Below are 16,760 nucleotides of genomic sequence, written 5' to 3' on the forward strand. Positions count from 1 at the left end.
GAGTTTGGATATGAGAAGCTAAACTGAAATACACTAACAAAAGAAGGAAGAAAGTAATGGTGGCAATAAACTCAACGATGTGCATCAACGATTTGCTTTAAACTTTCTATCTTTATTTATCAGTAACGTTTTTATATTGAAACACAATTGATCTGAACTAATATAAATGTATCTTACCGAAGTATTTGGTTTTCCTCGAACAATCTGAAAACGTGTTTACGATCAAGGTATGACAGTGTTCAATATCTCCTTTACCATTATCAAGCATTCTCCCAGATGCATCACTTGGATCAATCTTTAATTCTCTGTCTATAACCGTGAAGACGGATGTGTGAATGTTACTGGTCTTGCGTACATGATGCAGCTGCATTGGTAGCTTTGCTGGAATCAGGAGACAATGAAATCAAATGAGAAATAGCTGCAGCTGCTATGGTGATGGCAAAGAAAACCTATTAAAAAAATAAACAAAACAGATTATCCTTTAGAAGGGTTAAGACAAGAACCGTTTAAATTTTCTGAAATTTGTTTTGGTGTGTTACCTTGAAAATCATAATCGAGTGTTGCTTTTCCATTATCATTGCACCTGCATATAAACTGTCGGTGTAAGAAGCGAAGAGGATGAAGAAAGAATCTAAGAAAGCGATATCGCGATACCTCTAACGATTCATTTTTCCATCAGATTTATTCTTATCTACTTTCATCACTTTCACCTCTGCGCAGAATATAGCAAGCGTTCTTATGCTCCCGACCGCCTCGTTGGCTACTTGGCTTGATATACACTCTCACCTGACAGTGACAACTTTGTACTAAAAGTTACTCCAAAAGTGGACATAAGTAGGATATTTGATATCGTCACCTTTGCATCTGCGCTACGACGACCATGAACTTCTTGTAGATATAACCACAAAGCCCGATTACGGAAGCATATAAAACAATGAAATCTAACTGCTAGCTCGCCACTAACGGGATGACCACATCAGCCGTGACAAACGCATGATTATTTTAGGTTTGATCCAAATACATCTCCGGCTAAACCACGAACCGTAGTATCATCAAAAGAGAGCTTGGCTCCAATAGCAACACTTGAATTCTAATTCTCATCGACTGATCCAATTTCCACGTGAACCCCTTTCTCATCGGCTGCAGAAGTTTACATCTGACAATAGAGAGAAATATTGTTTGTGTCGGGTAGACCACCATTGAAACTACATCGAGAAGAATGTAGATCGATAGCCTAAAATATTGTATCGGGTTTTAATTGGTCACATGATTTGACAAATGATTCTGTCACGGTAGAGATTAGAATCTCAGAAGTTGTTGCTAGATGTAACGGTGGATGATTGGCTTCCTTTAATATAAAATAAGGGATACACTGAAGCGTCGATTGGATTGAGGAGAGGTAGAGAAAGAAGAGGCCGATGAGTAGGAAAAAAATATATTAAAATGCCGGAAGGGGAATCGCAAGCGACGAAGGAGATGGTGGAGATGTCGATTAACCTAATCTCAGACTGGGCCAGACACTAAGCTCAATAAAGTGAAAATCAATTAGCCCAATCTTTTCTCGAAGCCCATGCGTTACCATCTATTTTTACACAAACAGACACACGGCGCAACTCTATAACTCAAACTTATCTGAGACAATGATGAAAAGAATCCTAATTCATGTTAAACGAAGACAGTTTACAATATGGAAAAACTATAATTGTTGTTTTTTCATATGACGTGATGAACCTCATTTAAAAATGAAACTCATAATACACTTGTAGGCCCGACCCACAGAAAAAACTTAAGAAGCAAAGGTTTCCGATTTTCAATGTACAAAGTATCTTTTAGTTTAGTAGTATAAATGTTGGTGTTTGTATCTCAATAACCCGGGTTCGAGCAACAGGCTTGACATTTTTTTCATACTTTTTAAAAGTGGGACCCACCAAAATACTGACGTGTCGGTTCAGGAATGAGTCAACTGCCTCATTATATTATAGATTTACATTCTATGTTGTATATTTTTTATAAATAAAATATATGAAATAATCTACATAATAGATAAAATTCAGATATATAAAATTTATTAATATAATTCTATGAAATCAAACATTTTTTTATTTGAAACATAAATATATTTAAAATATATAAAAAAATGTTTTAAAATTAAATATTATGATAAATTAATAAAATATTACAACTTATATTATTTATTTTTAAAGTTTTCACTGCACATATTAATTTTGTATATATCTAAAATTTATAACATTCGGAGGACTCTATGGATTACAAGATTAGGCGCGAGGCCTATAGCTATGAAACTGTTTTATCAATCGATGTATTTTCCAAAAATGATATTTTCCACTTTTTTTTGTTTGGTCATTTCCAGTTCTAATTCAAATTCTGTGTGTTCCGCTTTTCTCCACGTTTACACTTTATAAGATCATGGTCGGCTTATGATTTACTAAGGACTAGTGTTTGAGCCCGTACTACGTACGGGAAAATAATTCTAGAAATTGTGGATAGTAAATCTAGAAAAACTAACAGCAATAATAAACTAAACTACCTGTATTTACCATATTACCTTAATCTCGTCACACACAACATCACAATATGCCATCTTCACGTTTATCAATGGCAAGGTTAGTTAGTTTTACTTTGTCATATATCCATGATAAAATGAAAAGTTCACCCAACTTGATAACATTAAAAAAGTTAACAATAAGATTAGAACTTTCCATGTAAACAAAAAGAGATGTGTTAAATATTTACCTTTAGTATTCTGTAGTCTGATTTTTAGATATATTTGTGTAGTGTTGTTGCTCATTCCTCTTCTTTTAAATAATCCATAAGAAACACTTCAAACAGAATCAAACCTTTTTTTAACGACTAAACCAAACACAATCATACAAAAATAATAGTAGTATTACTCTGAGAAGTAGAGAAAGATAACTTTGACTGAAAAAAGAAAGCATAAGGCTATGTCGAGTCTTGATGCTACACTCAACCAAAAAAAAAGAAACAATTGGAGATTAAGAGAAAGATTACAAAAAAGGATGAAAACAGAGAGATTCGGAGAAGATAGAAAAAGAAATAGAGTTAATTATTTGATTTTTTCTGAGGATAATTAGTTTGAAATCATGCCATGAGAATAGGGAACGTGGAAGAATTCTTTATAGAGATAGTTATTTTATACAGTTATTTGATTTTGTAATGGATTTAAATTTTAATTATTATGTTGATGATTAATTAACTTTTATTGAATTAAAAAAAACCATTTTACATGTGTCACAATAGGATTGGTTGAGTGACTTGTACTTTAATATATAGAGGATACGAATGGTAACTTGCGCGACATATTCAGAACATTGTGATATGGTTTTATTAGTAACAAAAAATATTGATATATACTATTAGTTGCGATGCAGTACGGATGCGGTCTGTAACATTCACATAGGAATCTTAAGTTTAAAATAATCCGCAAAACCTAGCACTGCACATTCCATTTCGCTCCTTTTATAATATACTACTAGATTTTGATCTGCGCTTAAAAAACGTGAATACTATTATGTTGTTTTATCTACAAATGGATCGATAAGTCTTTTGTTTTGATTACATAAAATGTCACATGATCAAATTTCAATTATGCAGGTCTATTATTGGTTACTTAATTATATAAAAAGTGCGGATATATGAATTATTGATTATTTCTATAAATTAAACATAAGTCATATGATTTGATTATATAGAATAATAAATTTTATAGTGTGTACAATATAAAGAAATATTTATTTTATAATGTAACCGTTTTATGTTTGTAAATACGTTAAACAATAGTTGTATTTCTAAACATATAAAGTGGCCCAATTTTTTTAGTTTTGTGATAAAGTCTTAAAATCATTTAGTTAGAAAATTTCAATATCTAATATTACTTTTTAAAATTATTGCTGATTTTAATTTATTTGTTATTATAAAAAACGTTTATGGGCTATGAAATGGATTATATATAAACATAACCTATTTAATTAATTAACAGATTTGGGTCATATCTAATTTATTTCACAAATATAGGCTAAAATAAGAAAATCTGCAATCCAACGTAAAACTAATTATTCCGGGAAAAGCCAACCACTTTTTACCTAGTCGAAGGTTCTTTGTCGGTGATCAAAAAATCTCATCATCTTCTCTGTTCTTCAATACTCACCGAAAGAAGTTTACAAACTTCAATAGCAAATCAAGAAACGCAGAACATATAGGTTGCATGTCTATCAAACCGTTGTTCTACTTCTTCATCTGTCGATTTTACATTCAAGGTTAGTTAATCAATTACTTTTTTGTTATGTTAAAAGTTGAGATGATATAATATTTAAGGATTTTCATGGTGAAATTTTCATTTTGTATTGATCTGCTGTCAGATCTCAAGTCTCAATGCATATATCAGCCGTATATTTCCTATATTTAGAGATGGATTCAAAAGTCAGACTCATGTGTTTTGACAGCAAAAACGTTGCTTTGGTCTCGGCAGGGAAGTATATACCTTTTAAAAGAAAAATTATTTTTATTCTGGTAACTGATCAACTTGCTGCTGTAATTGTTTTCCAAAAAAATCTTGTTTTCAGATGTTACTTCATGTCTCTATATAAAGTAATCTCCATTAATAGAAAAAGCATATGATTGATGAAAGTTCTTGACAGCTGAATTAGACATTACTAAGGAGAAGATGAACCAGTGGTCGAAGATAATTGGAGAACTTCGGTGAACTGTAGTAGGTTTATTTTTCCAGAGAGAAAAAAGAAGATTTCCTCGCATATAATAGTAATGTAACGAACAATGTGATACAAAATAAAACAAACGGAGGATGTAATGTATGATAGGTCAGTATTAAAATTTAATTTTTGTACAACATCAAGTCCATTTAAAAAGTCCATTTAGTTTGTTGCAAAAAAAAAAGTCAATTTAAATATAATGACAGGTCCAAAAACTAAAAGACAATAATGTCATTAATGAAAATTTTAGTTTGTTCATAAAATTAAGGACAATTTTGAAAAACTGAAATATTTCATTAAAGATATAAAATAGAAATGATCCATTTTTAATGGTATTGATTAGGTAATAATTCGTGCTACGCGTGAAATGAAATATTTTATACAATATTTATTAAATAAATATGTTTTAAAGTACTTTTAAATAACAACGAAAAATATTTAAATATACTTTAATGATTTGGTTAATTGAAAAATTCAATTTAATTTAAGTATAATATTGTTGCTAAAATTTGAAATTAAGAATATATTGATTTTAAAAATGTTATATAATTTAATTTAAATGATATTAAGATATATGTATATATATATACATTTATAATTTAAAAATCTATTAAATTAGGTTTCATACTCATATGGTTTGTGATCATTTATATGTTTTTATACAAAATATTTTGAATTATTGATCACAAAATTTTAGTGTGAGACTTTTAACAGTTTTAGTAATTTTTAATCATTTTTATAAACTTTAAATGTAATACATACAAAATTTTAAAAATTATATGGTTAATGTGATTGTTTAATTTGTTTTAGCAATAATACAATAAACAAAAATGATGGACGATATAAATTTTTTTTATCATATTTTATTATTAAGTATTATTAACTATCATATATATTTTAAATCACATTTAATGTGCTATGTAAGAATCCATATATGAAGACATGTTAGCATTTTTATGAGAAGCATTACGGTTACTACATGTCGACTTTTTTTGAGAAATACTCTGGTGACGACACTTCATCATTTCACTCTCAAAATGCTTCTCAAATAACATGCAAGACATGTATACAGTTAAAACTATGATATCTCCGATTTTCACTTTTTCATTCATTTTGTACTTTTTATTTATAATTTTACCAAAAGATATTTTTTCCGATCTTTTTCTAAAACCTTTTGTCCGCCGCTAATTTTGATTTCGCCTTTTTAGTTCTCAGCATCTTTTCGCCGGAGCTGTAAGAGGTTAAATCCTTTTTTTTCTCCGTAATTCGTCTACGGATTTAGTGATGTCTTTCGAACAGACGGTTTGGCGAATCTAAGACTTATTTCATCTCAGCTTTGTATATATGGTGGTAGTGTTGTTGTGCTCTTGTATGTCCGGTTTCAATTAAACACATCCATTTCTGCTCGTAAATGTTGGAAGTCTTTTATATCGATCTTTTATTGGTGAAGAGGCTGAAAGAATGCGAGGATAAAGAGATTTAGATGAAGAACATTGAAGAACAAAGAGAGAGAGAAAGTAGATCTGAGAAAAACTCTATTCCCTTGATACTCTAATTGTGGATCTGAATACAAGAATTTAAAAACCAAGTTGTATCAGTACATAATACAATAAAATATTGATTGATTAAAAAAGATCTTCAGGTCACTTTCTCTCTTCTTCTTCTTTTTATTTGCTTCTCAAGTCTGGTGCTTCTGATTCTATACTCAAATCTGGTGTTTTACTCAAATCTGGTGATTCTTATAAAATCTTATAAAACCTTATAAAAGCTTATAAGTGTTTTCAAGTCTGGCAGCTTAATTCTCAAGTTTAGCAGCTTAATTCTGCTTCATGTCAACACTCCCCTTCAAGCTTGACCATGTGGAACAAGTCAAGTTTGGAAGCCATGAAAGTCAAGTTTGGAAGCCATGAAGTATTCCCTCATTAAAAAACTCAACTAGGTAAAACCCTTTGGGAGAAAACCCAAATCAAGTAAAAAGAGTAGAACACTTCATGAAGGAGAGATCATTGACATGATAGGTATATGAGTCCCAATCTTGGATGAATGGACTCACATACCTTAGTGCTTGCTGCCTTGGTGAAGATATCAGCTAGCTAATCTTCACTCCTTGTGTAGCACGACAATATGATCTTCTGCTCCACAGCTTGTCTCACTTTGTGGCAGTCTACCTCTATATGTTTGGTCCTTTCATGGAAGACTGAGTTGCTAGCAATGTGTATAGCAGCCTGTTTATCACAATGCATCGTGATTGGCGTTGTAACTTCAATTCCCAAGTCCTTAAGAAGTCCCTTGATCCAAATCAACTCGCTTGTGAACTTCCTCATAGCTCTATATTCTACCTCAGCACTTGAACAAGACACCACCTTCTGCTTCTTGCTCTTCCAAGTTACCAAATTGCCTCCAATGAAGGTACAATATCCAGTAGTTGATCTCCTATCAACTCGATCTCCTGCCCAATCCGCATCACAATACCCAACAATCTCAGTGCTTCTATTGCATCTCATCCATACTCCTTGACCTGGTGCCTCTCTTAGGTACCTGAGAATCCTCTCAACCATGCTCCAGTGGTGTACCTTGGGAGCTTGCATGTGTTGGCTTACTTGGTTTACTGCAAAGCATACATCTGGTCGGGTAATGGTAAGATAAATGAGGTTTCCCACCATTCTCCTATAGTGCTTTACATCTTCATATGAATTGTTTTCAATCTCCCCCTCACGCATCACTTTGTATCCTTCCTCTAAAGGTGTTTTGGCAGCTCTTCCACCAAGATTTCCAGCCTCCTGGAGTAAGTCAAGGGTGTATTTCCTTTGAGATAGAAACAACCCTTCCTTAGACCTACACATCTCGATCCCTAGGAAGTATTTGAGCTCTCCCAAGTCTTTGATATCAAATAACGCCTTAAGGAACGCTTTGGTCGAGATGATCCCTTCTTCCTCACTGTCCGTGATGATAATGTGATCAACATAGACGAGAATGACAATGATTCCTCGCTGGCTAGTGAGAGTGAATAGGGTATGATCAGCTTCAGACTTGACAAAACCTCTTCCATTGAGTGTGGTGCTTAGTTTGTGGTACCACGCTCTTGGTGATTGTTTCAAGCCATAGATGGATTTCTTCAGCCTCAATACATTTCCTGGTTTGGTAAGGTGTTCCATACCAGGTGGTGGTCTCATGTAGACCTCATCTTCTAACTCTCCTTGTAGAAAAGCATATTTGACATCTTTTTGCCACAGATCCCATTCTAAGTTAACAGCCAATGAGAGTACAATCCGTTTCGTGTGAAGCTTAGCTACTGGTGCAAAGGTGTCAAGGTAATCTTCACCATAGACTTGAGTGTAGCCTCTTGCAACAAGTCTGGTCTTTTTCCTTTATGGTTGCCCATTCGCCAAGTACTTGATAGTGAATAGTAACATGCTTGTTACGGCCTTATTGCCTTTGGGAAGCTCACTCTCAAATCAAGTTCTATTTCGGATCATGGCACTAACCTCATCATCTACTGAGTCTCTCCATTCCTTTATCTCCATTGTCTCCTCATAGGTCCTCAGAATATACTCTTGATCTATGTTGGTGATGAAGGCTTGATGATCTCTTGGATAGCAAGCAATGGAGCAAGTTGCTTGAGTGGGATGGGCTACTGCTTGACTGTTGAAATACTTCCAATTTGATGGACGCTTTCTCACCCTTATGCTTCTCCTAAGCGGCTGGACCTCTCCAACAATCTCAGCTTCAACTTCATTTTGTTGATCTGATTCCTTTTGCTGTTGGCTTTCATCCTGATCATGAACCTCTTGCTCTTGATCAGTAGTCTGCGGATCCTCTTGACCCATGTGTGGTTCCTCTTGACCAGTAGACGAATCTTCTTGATTCCCCCCTTCAGGATTAGGATGAGAAGCCTCTTCAGCCACATCCATACCATTGCCTTGATCTAAACTATTTGCTGAACCAGTAGTTCCTTCATTCGGTGTCATGATGATACCTAGGCTCTCCATGATAATCCGTAGGTTGTTTGCCCTATCTGAGGCCCCTTGAGATAGATCCTTGAGATTTTCCCAACTCTTCTCCTCATAATAGCCTCTAGATTCCACAAACTTGACCTCTCTGGATACTAAGACTCTTCTTGTCTCTGGAGAGTAGCATTTGTAACCTTTTTGAGTGGTAGAATACCCAATGAACACTGTCTTTGTGCTTCTGGCCTCAAGTTTGTTCCTATGATCACCTGTTTAAAATACATAGCACAAGCACCCAAATACCCGTAAATGGTCAATAGATGGTTTTCTTTTGTTCAATACCTCATAAGGTGTGGCATCATCAAGGACTCTTGTTGGAGTTCGGTTGATGAGATAGCATGCTGTCATGACTGCATCACTCCAGAACCTCTTAGGCATGTTGGTGTAGAACATCATGGACCTGGCCACTTCCATCAGATGTCGGTTTTTACTTTCAGCTACACCATTTTGTTGTGGAGTGTAAGGGCAGCTGGTTTGATGGCTTATTCCATGCTTGGCCAAGTGGGATTTAAAAGCTGTGCTTGTATATTCCCTTCCATTATCTGACCTGAATACTTAACATTAAACTGATTAGTTATGTAGTTATGGAAGTTTATAAATGCATCTAGGACTCTATCTTTAGATGGTATCATAGTCAGCCATGTATATTTAGATTTATGGTCTATGAAGGTGATAAAATATCTATGCTTTTCCCTAGAAGTGCATGGTGCAGTCCAGACATCAGAGTGTATAAGATCAAAGCAGTTCTCATAGATAGTACATGACTTGGGAAACACATTCTTGCAATGTTTGCCAAGAATACATGCTTCACAACCATCATTTTTGAAATAAACATTAGGCAATAACAGGTTTAGTGCTCTAGAATGGGGATGACCTAACCTAGCATGCCACAATACATCATTTTCTAAGACAGGGATTGAACTAAAAGCATAAGGTAAACATGATCTAGTCTTGGTGTCTTCAAGCAGGTACAAGTCCCCTTTAGTAACACCCTTTCCGATCATCTTAAGAGTCTCAATATCCTGAAACACAACATCATTAGGACTAAAAATAACCTTGCAGTAAAGATCAGTAGCAACCTTCTTGACAGATAATAGATTAGATGCAAAAGATGGCATATAAAATGCTTTAGTATATTTCTCAAATAGTTTCAAGTTTCCTACACCTTTTATTGGTATGCTGTCGCCATTTGCAATCATAACATTACCTAAGGCAGGCTTAACATTACTGATTAACCTAACATCACTAATCATGTGGTGAGAAGCTCCTGAATCTATAACTACTGGCTTAAGGCTATCAGATGCATTCAAGGTTGTAACAAGAGCATTGGGCAGTTTATAAGAGGCATTTAAGGATAAACCAAGTGTGTTACCAGAGTTCTCCTTGAGGGCTTTGATGAGAGCATCACAGTCAGACCTCTTGATTGTCTCATCTTGGGTAGTCCTCATGATAGAACAACCACTGAATCCCAAGGTCTTCCCTTCTCCAGCCGCAACCAAGTTCATGGGACGAGGAGTAGATGGCTCGCCCATTTCACCAGAGAAATTCCCCCTTGCATCAGAGTAAGGTGTCCTGAACTTTTGAGGCTTGAGGTGTGGGTGAAGGATCCAACATTTGTCTTTGTCGTGACCTTTTTTCTTGCAATGGTCACACACCCACACTTTCTTGTCTTCTGGCTTGTAATACCCCTTGTTAGCTATGCCCTCATGTTTGTGCTCATTTCCTTCAGCCTTGTTGGTTATGATGAGGCCTCCTTTGCCACCAAAGAGTCCCACTGAGCCTTGCTCTTTTTGAATCTGAGAACAAAGCTACTCAAGTGATGGAAGCTTCTCACTTCTTAGAATGTGTTTGATTAGATCACTATAACCCGGGTTGAGAGTGAACAGCAAAGCAAAGACCTTGTCTTGCTTCTTCCTCTCATTAAGTACATTCGGATCAAGACTGGCCGGTCTTAGCATCTCTAACTCGGCCCACAATGATCTGAATTTCCCAAAATGCTTGGAAAATTCAGTGTCCTCTTGACTGAGAGTGTAGATAGCCCTCTTGACTTCAAACACCCTACTGATGTTAGATATATTGCCATATACCTTCTGAAGAGTATCCCACAACTCCTTGGAAGTTTCACAATAGGAGCAAGCTTCCAAGATAGAGGTTTCAAGACTATTCTGAATGATGGAAAGGACCATGAGATCCTTCTGACTTCTCTTCCCACCTCCTTCAGCCGCAACAACAACTTCTTTACCATCCTCTCCTAGGATGATCTTCTTGGTGTCTTCGCCGTCAACAACATACTCCCAAAGACCTCTGCCTCCAAGAGCGATTTTGACAAGTCTAGACCAAAGTAAGTAGTTGGTTCCCTTGAGGGTAACCGGAATAGACACGTATTTAAAGACATCAGTGTAGGAGTTTTCCATTTTTTTTTTCTGGGAATGAAGAACAGCTCAAAAACAGGAAGAACTTTACCAAAAATAGAAAAGGAAAATCAGAGATTTGCGGAAGTAAAGAGAATAGAGTAGAGACGAATGAATCTCAGGAGCTTATTTGCTCTGATACCATGAAAGAATGTGAGGATAAAGAGATTTAGATGAAGAACATTGAAGAACAAAGAGAGAGAGAAAAAGTAGATCTGAGAGAAACTCTATTCCCTTGATACTCTAATTGTGGATTTGAATACAAGAATTTAAAGACCAAGTTGTATCAGTACATAATACAATAAAATACTGATTGTTTAAAAAGGATCTTCAACGGTCACTTTCTCTCTTCTTCTTCTTTTTCTTTGCTTCTCAAGTCTGGTGCTTCTGATTCTATACTCAAGTCTGGTGTTTTACTCAAATCTGGTGCTTTACTCAAATCTGGTGATCCTTATAAAATCTTATAAAACCTTATAAAAGCTTATAAGTGTTTTTAAGTCTGGCAGCTTAATTCTGAAGTCTAGCAGCTTAATTCTGCTTCATGTCAACAGGGGAACATAGAACTGGTAGGTACGTGTAGTTGTGAGTAGAGGTTGGAGGAGTTTGAACTGCTAGTCCCCAAGAATGATTGATGTTGTGAAAGCAACAACGAATGCGTGAAAAAGTTCTCTGACAGATGTTGATTATGGTTATAGTCTCGGCTCAGACTCTTTTTCTTCTTTTGGTGGCTATTTCGTTTGTGTGCTTTTGTGTTTCGTCCTTCTGAACTCGTCTTTTTTTTTTTTTTTGCGGTGGCTCGACGATGTCGTTAGTCATAGCATACATGTTTTTCGGCAGAGGTCTCGCATTCGAATAGGCAGTTAGAAACTTTGAGTGTTTTTTTGCTTTAGACTTTTATGAACTAATTATTTTCTATGTCTTATCTATCTGAACCTATTGGGAGATTGTAATTGTGTCACTTCTAATTTTATTTCTTGTCTTTTTCTTTTTGTAATACATTTTCTGCAATTCTATTTGTAAACAACAAATTTCAGAAATATTCTGATTAAGAAAGTCTATAAAAAATATTTTAAAAACTTTTAGTTTACAAAAGCTGATTTTTTTGAAAAAAATATAGAGTTGTAATTAATTTCGAATATTTTTTCTTGTATACATACGCGTACAAATACAAAAAGAATATAGACTCTTTACATTCACGTCTGTTAAAAAGCATGACACGATCCAATGCCACACCATTTATTCCCATCTTTGTTTATTTTTAAATTACATATATAATTCATTATTTCAAATCGTTTTTCTTTAGGCAATTCAAACAGTACAATTTGTTTTCCTGTGTTAACATTCAGTTTGCGTTATCGGAACCGACGAAGATGGGAATTATATCAGAGCAATTTGTAATATTTTATGGTTAGAGATGCTAATTCATATATATTCCAAATCGTATATTTTTTTTTCTTTTTTCCTTTGTCAACATTCAGTTTGCGTTTATCGGAACCGACGAAGATGGGAATTATATCAGAGCAGTTTGGAATATTTTATGGATAGAGCTGCTCTATATTATATAAAATGTACCATGTATGATGTAACATACCTATCCATCTTAACGAAGATTGAATAATAATAGACTTCAACAAGCTGACGAGGTTCCACGTAGTCAATTTGTCAAATCCTGTTACTTATATAGAAAATTTTATATATAAAATAAAAGCTTGTAAAGTATGACCGTTCGAATTTATGTTATTTCCCATATAAATTTACTTTTCTTCGTTGGTGTCCTTTTCTGTATTTATATTATGATGAATATATAGATTTCATAGTAGTGCACATGAAAAAGAGAGAATCTCCATTTAGAGAAAATAAAGGAAAAAGTGAAATGCACGGTGAGATGCATGAATCATTGTTAAATGGACTTGAAACAAGCGCAAAAACCGTGGATAATGACATTAAATAATTAATATTCGAATAAATCCGCGAGTTCATAATTATTTGGTAGAAAAATAAAATGTGTATCGTCAAAACTTTTTTTTTAATGACCTCATACAGTGATTAGCTAATGTGCCCACTCAACCACTCATAAGTGAAATAAAATCTGTTTTAAATTAAATATAAGAACTCAAAGTTTTTTTTTTGAAAGAAGAACTCAAAGTTGTTTAACCTTTGGCTGTTCGATGCGATTATGGTGAGAAAAAGTAATAATTTTTATCAGACCGATCACTCTCTCGTGCACAATGGCATCAGTGGAATGTAACACCACATGCGATCACGCCTCAGTTTCTATTCCCCTAAGAACCATGTTGCCATTGACAGTGTTGTGATGACTAGTTTGCCAATATATTATATCAGCAAATGGGAAAAGGAATAGTTCTCATTAGCATATTTGACAATAAAATGTGTGTTGTGCAAGAAATGTATCTCATCAAATATTATTTGTTTTATATAAATGATTTACAATCTCCATTGAAGATTGAGATATTTAATTTTTCATATCTAAATAGCCAAATATACTTTTTGATTAGTCATGAAATGTAGACATAATCTTGCCCTTTCAGGATATAATAATACTCACCACCTCCCATAGACAAAAACGAGCAATTAAACATAATTTTGTAACATATGCATCATCTTATACATGTAAGCAGTTTGGTTTATACAATAATGATGGATGATTTCTGAATAATACTTAACACACAATTAAATAACAATCAGGCAGTTTAGTCCGTAGAAAAACCGAAGTTATAATTGAACGAAGGCAGAGTTGGAGAGGTAACCCCAGAGTGGGTCCTTTGCACCCTGAAATTGACGCAGACATCATTTCGAAAGATCGGTTAAACCGAAAGTGCGAAGTGATGATATATTTTGCAACCATATAAACTTAATAATTCTATAAAAATTATGCAACCATTTGGGTCAGTTTAACCATGTTCTTTCTTTCTTTTTATGAAATACAAAATTTTAGTACAATTATAAATTCATACCGTTCACACTTTTAAGGTTCATCAAACAATTACATTTTGTGTAAATTGTTTATCGGAGAACTCAAAGATAGATTTTGGGTGAATCGACTATGTTATCGGATTAATTTTATTTGCTAATTGATGTCTTGGCTCACATCTTTTTCTATTTTCTTTGGTTTGGAAATCGTGAGTCTATAACATAGTCGTGAAGGTTCTTGAAAATTTTCAGACATGAATAAAAAAAATTAACGTGACTGATCGAAGAAAAAAATCTAACCCGAAGAAAATGCATAAGTTTAGTTTTGGGGTTGATTTGGAAGTGACCATGGGATCAATATAATGGTTTATTAAAATAAACTTACAAGAGATTATATAAAGTAGATGTGAGTTCCTGGAAGAGGGTTAGAACTCTCAAACAAGCAAATATGGATTGTTAAAAAAAAAGCAAATCTGCTGAATTGAAGAGAGTTCTTCGCAACTTGGGATTTAGGTTAAAAGTGAACGGAAGGGAGATGTCATCTATGACTGTGAAGTGTTTGTATTTCACAGTGATTTTATTTTGTTATTATTCGGTTATTAAAACATAAAAGAGAATTTTTATTAAGAACAATTTATCCATGTATTTATGAAGAACAATTTAGCTATGTATTAGGATTATATTTTTGAGTAGTCCAGTTGGTCGTTTACCTAATAACATAGCACTAAGAACTAGTTTATAAATGTGTAGATTTACTTGACTGATGATACTAATATGTAGTTTTTAGCACATGTATCACTAGTTTTTTCTTTTTTTTTTTTTTAAAAACTCACTAATTTTTTTTTGGACAAAAAAGACTCATTAGTTATATAATTGTTCGGACAAGATTTTGGATCACTCGTGTGGTAATGCTGTGTCCCAAGATTCAATATTTTTGTTGTTGTTGTTTTGGTATTTCAAGAGAAAGGAAAGTTGTACTCAACGAACGAGATGAATAGTGGATATGTTTTGGTTTGATCCCTTTCTCTTTTCTCACGAATAGATTATTTACAGAGAGTATATGCTGTCATTTTAGCTCTTAAACAGATTCAGAAGACTACTGATATGTCTAGTATCATATTTTAATATTTATACAGTATATTGGTTTTTTATTATATATTAATTTTTATTTATTGAAATAATACCAGTACCAAAATAACTGTTTTAACGATTATTAATCTAGTACTGATCTTATCTCGTCGGCCCTATTAAGTTCAAACCAATAATCATTCTCATAAAAAGTTAAGAAAATACAAGAACCTCCAAAAACTAAAACGGGATAGTGACTTCTCAGTCTCACCAACCTTTATGTTCAAAGAAAATAACTTACTTTTCCTGTTTCCGAAACAACATTGCTCTAGTGTTTAACTATAAGATATTAAAAATCCTCATCAAGTTTTTAAATTAAAAATTTAAATCATACAATTTATCTTGCCCAAAAAGGCATATCATATGTTATCAATTGGGTATTCATATATTATAATTTCAAATATGTAGGTTAGATCGTCTATTAAAATTTCATATATTACGAATTCAATATTTTATATATAGTTATTAGATACACTACTATTAAGAATATATCCAACTTCACTTTATAATTTACTGCAAAATAAAGTAATGAAAAAATTAAAAAAATAATTATTCCATAAATAGAGTGATTCTTTTTGTTGATCGTCACTCTATTTTTAAAATTATAGGCACTGATTGATAACACGGGTATTAAAATTGAGTTGCAGTATGATTTGTAAATCGATGTAACCTGCAGTTAAAATTATGTGGTACAAACTGTAAGTCCATGTGGTAAGTTTGCACTAAAAATAAACTTTATTATTTTATTAAAACTTATGACTGATAAACTTTTTGGTATATAAATTACAGTATCTGTTAATAATAAAATAATTGAACAAATAAACCTATAAATTTTGAAAATATTTATTGAAAACAAATGAACCATTAAACTATTTAATTTTTTTTTTAAATAGTCTAAAAATTTGAAAAACAAATTTCAGTATATATTGTTTTATAAATATTATAATCACTAATAATACTATTTATTCTAATATCAATAATGAAATAATAATAATAGGATGAACTGTAAAATAAAAATCTAAAATAGCAAAAAATATAAACATTCATTCCAAATCATGGTTGCAATTTCAAACAAAATGAAATCTACTAACAAACGTACGTAACATACGTAAGTTTTGAAAACTCACTATTTCATTTCTATTTTTGGACAAAAACAATCAAATAAATTTATAACTCAACTTATAAAACATAGAATTTTGGTTGATGTTAGTTGTTGTTTTGAGTTAACAAATTTACAAAGGATCTAAGTCAAAGTTGTAACTCAACTACAACATATGTCAAATCAAATTTAAAATAAAAAAAAATTAAATATAATACATAATTGGTAACATTTTTGAATTATTAACGATTTACATTCTAACTCAAACTAAATCAACCACACCACATGTCACCAATTAAAGCCATAGAGTGAGAATAGAGATGTCATAAATGATGTAAAAATACCGCCGTGACTCTATATTTAGAAATTTTCAGTTTCTTTTGTATTCTAAAATGTTTGAATATAATTATCTCATATGCTTGAAAATAATTGTCTC

This window comes from Brassica napus, chromosome C6 (genome assembly GCF_020379485.1).
Source record: "Brassica napus cultivar Da-Ae chromosome C6, Da-Ae, whole genome shotgun sequence".
Classification (NCBI taxonomy): domain Eukaryota; kingdom Viridiplantae; phylum Streptophyta; class Magnoliopsida; order Brassicales; family Brassicaceae; genus Brassica; species Brassica napus.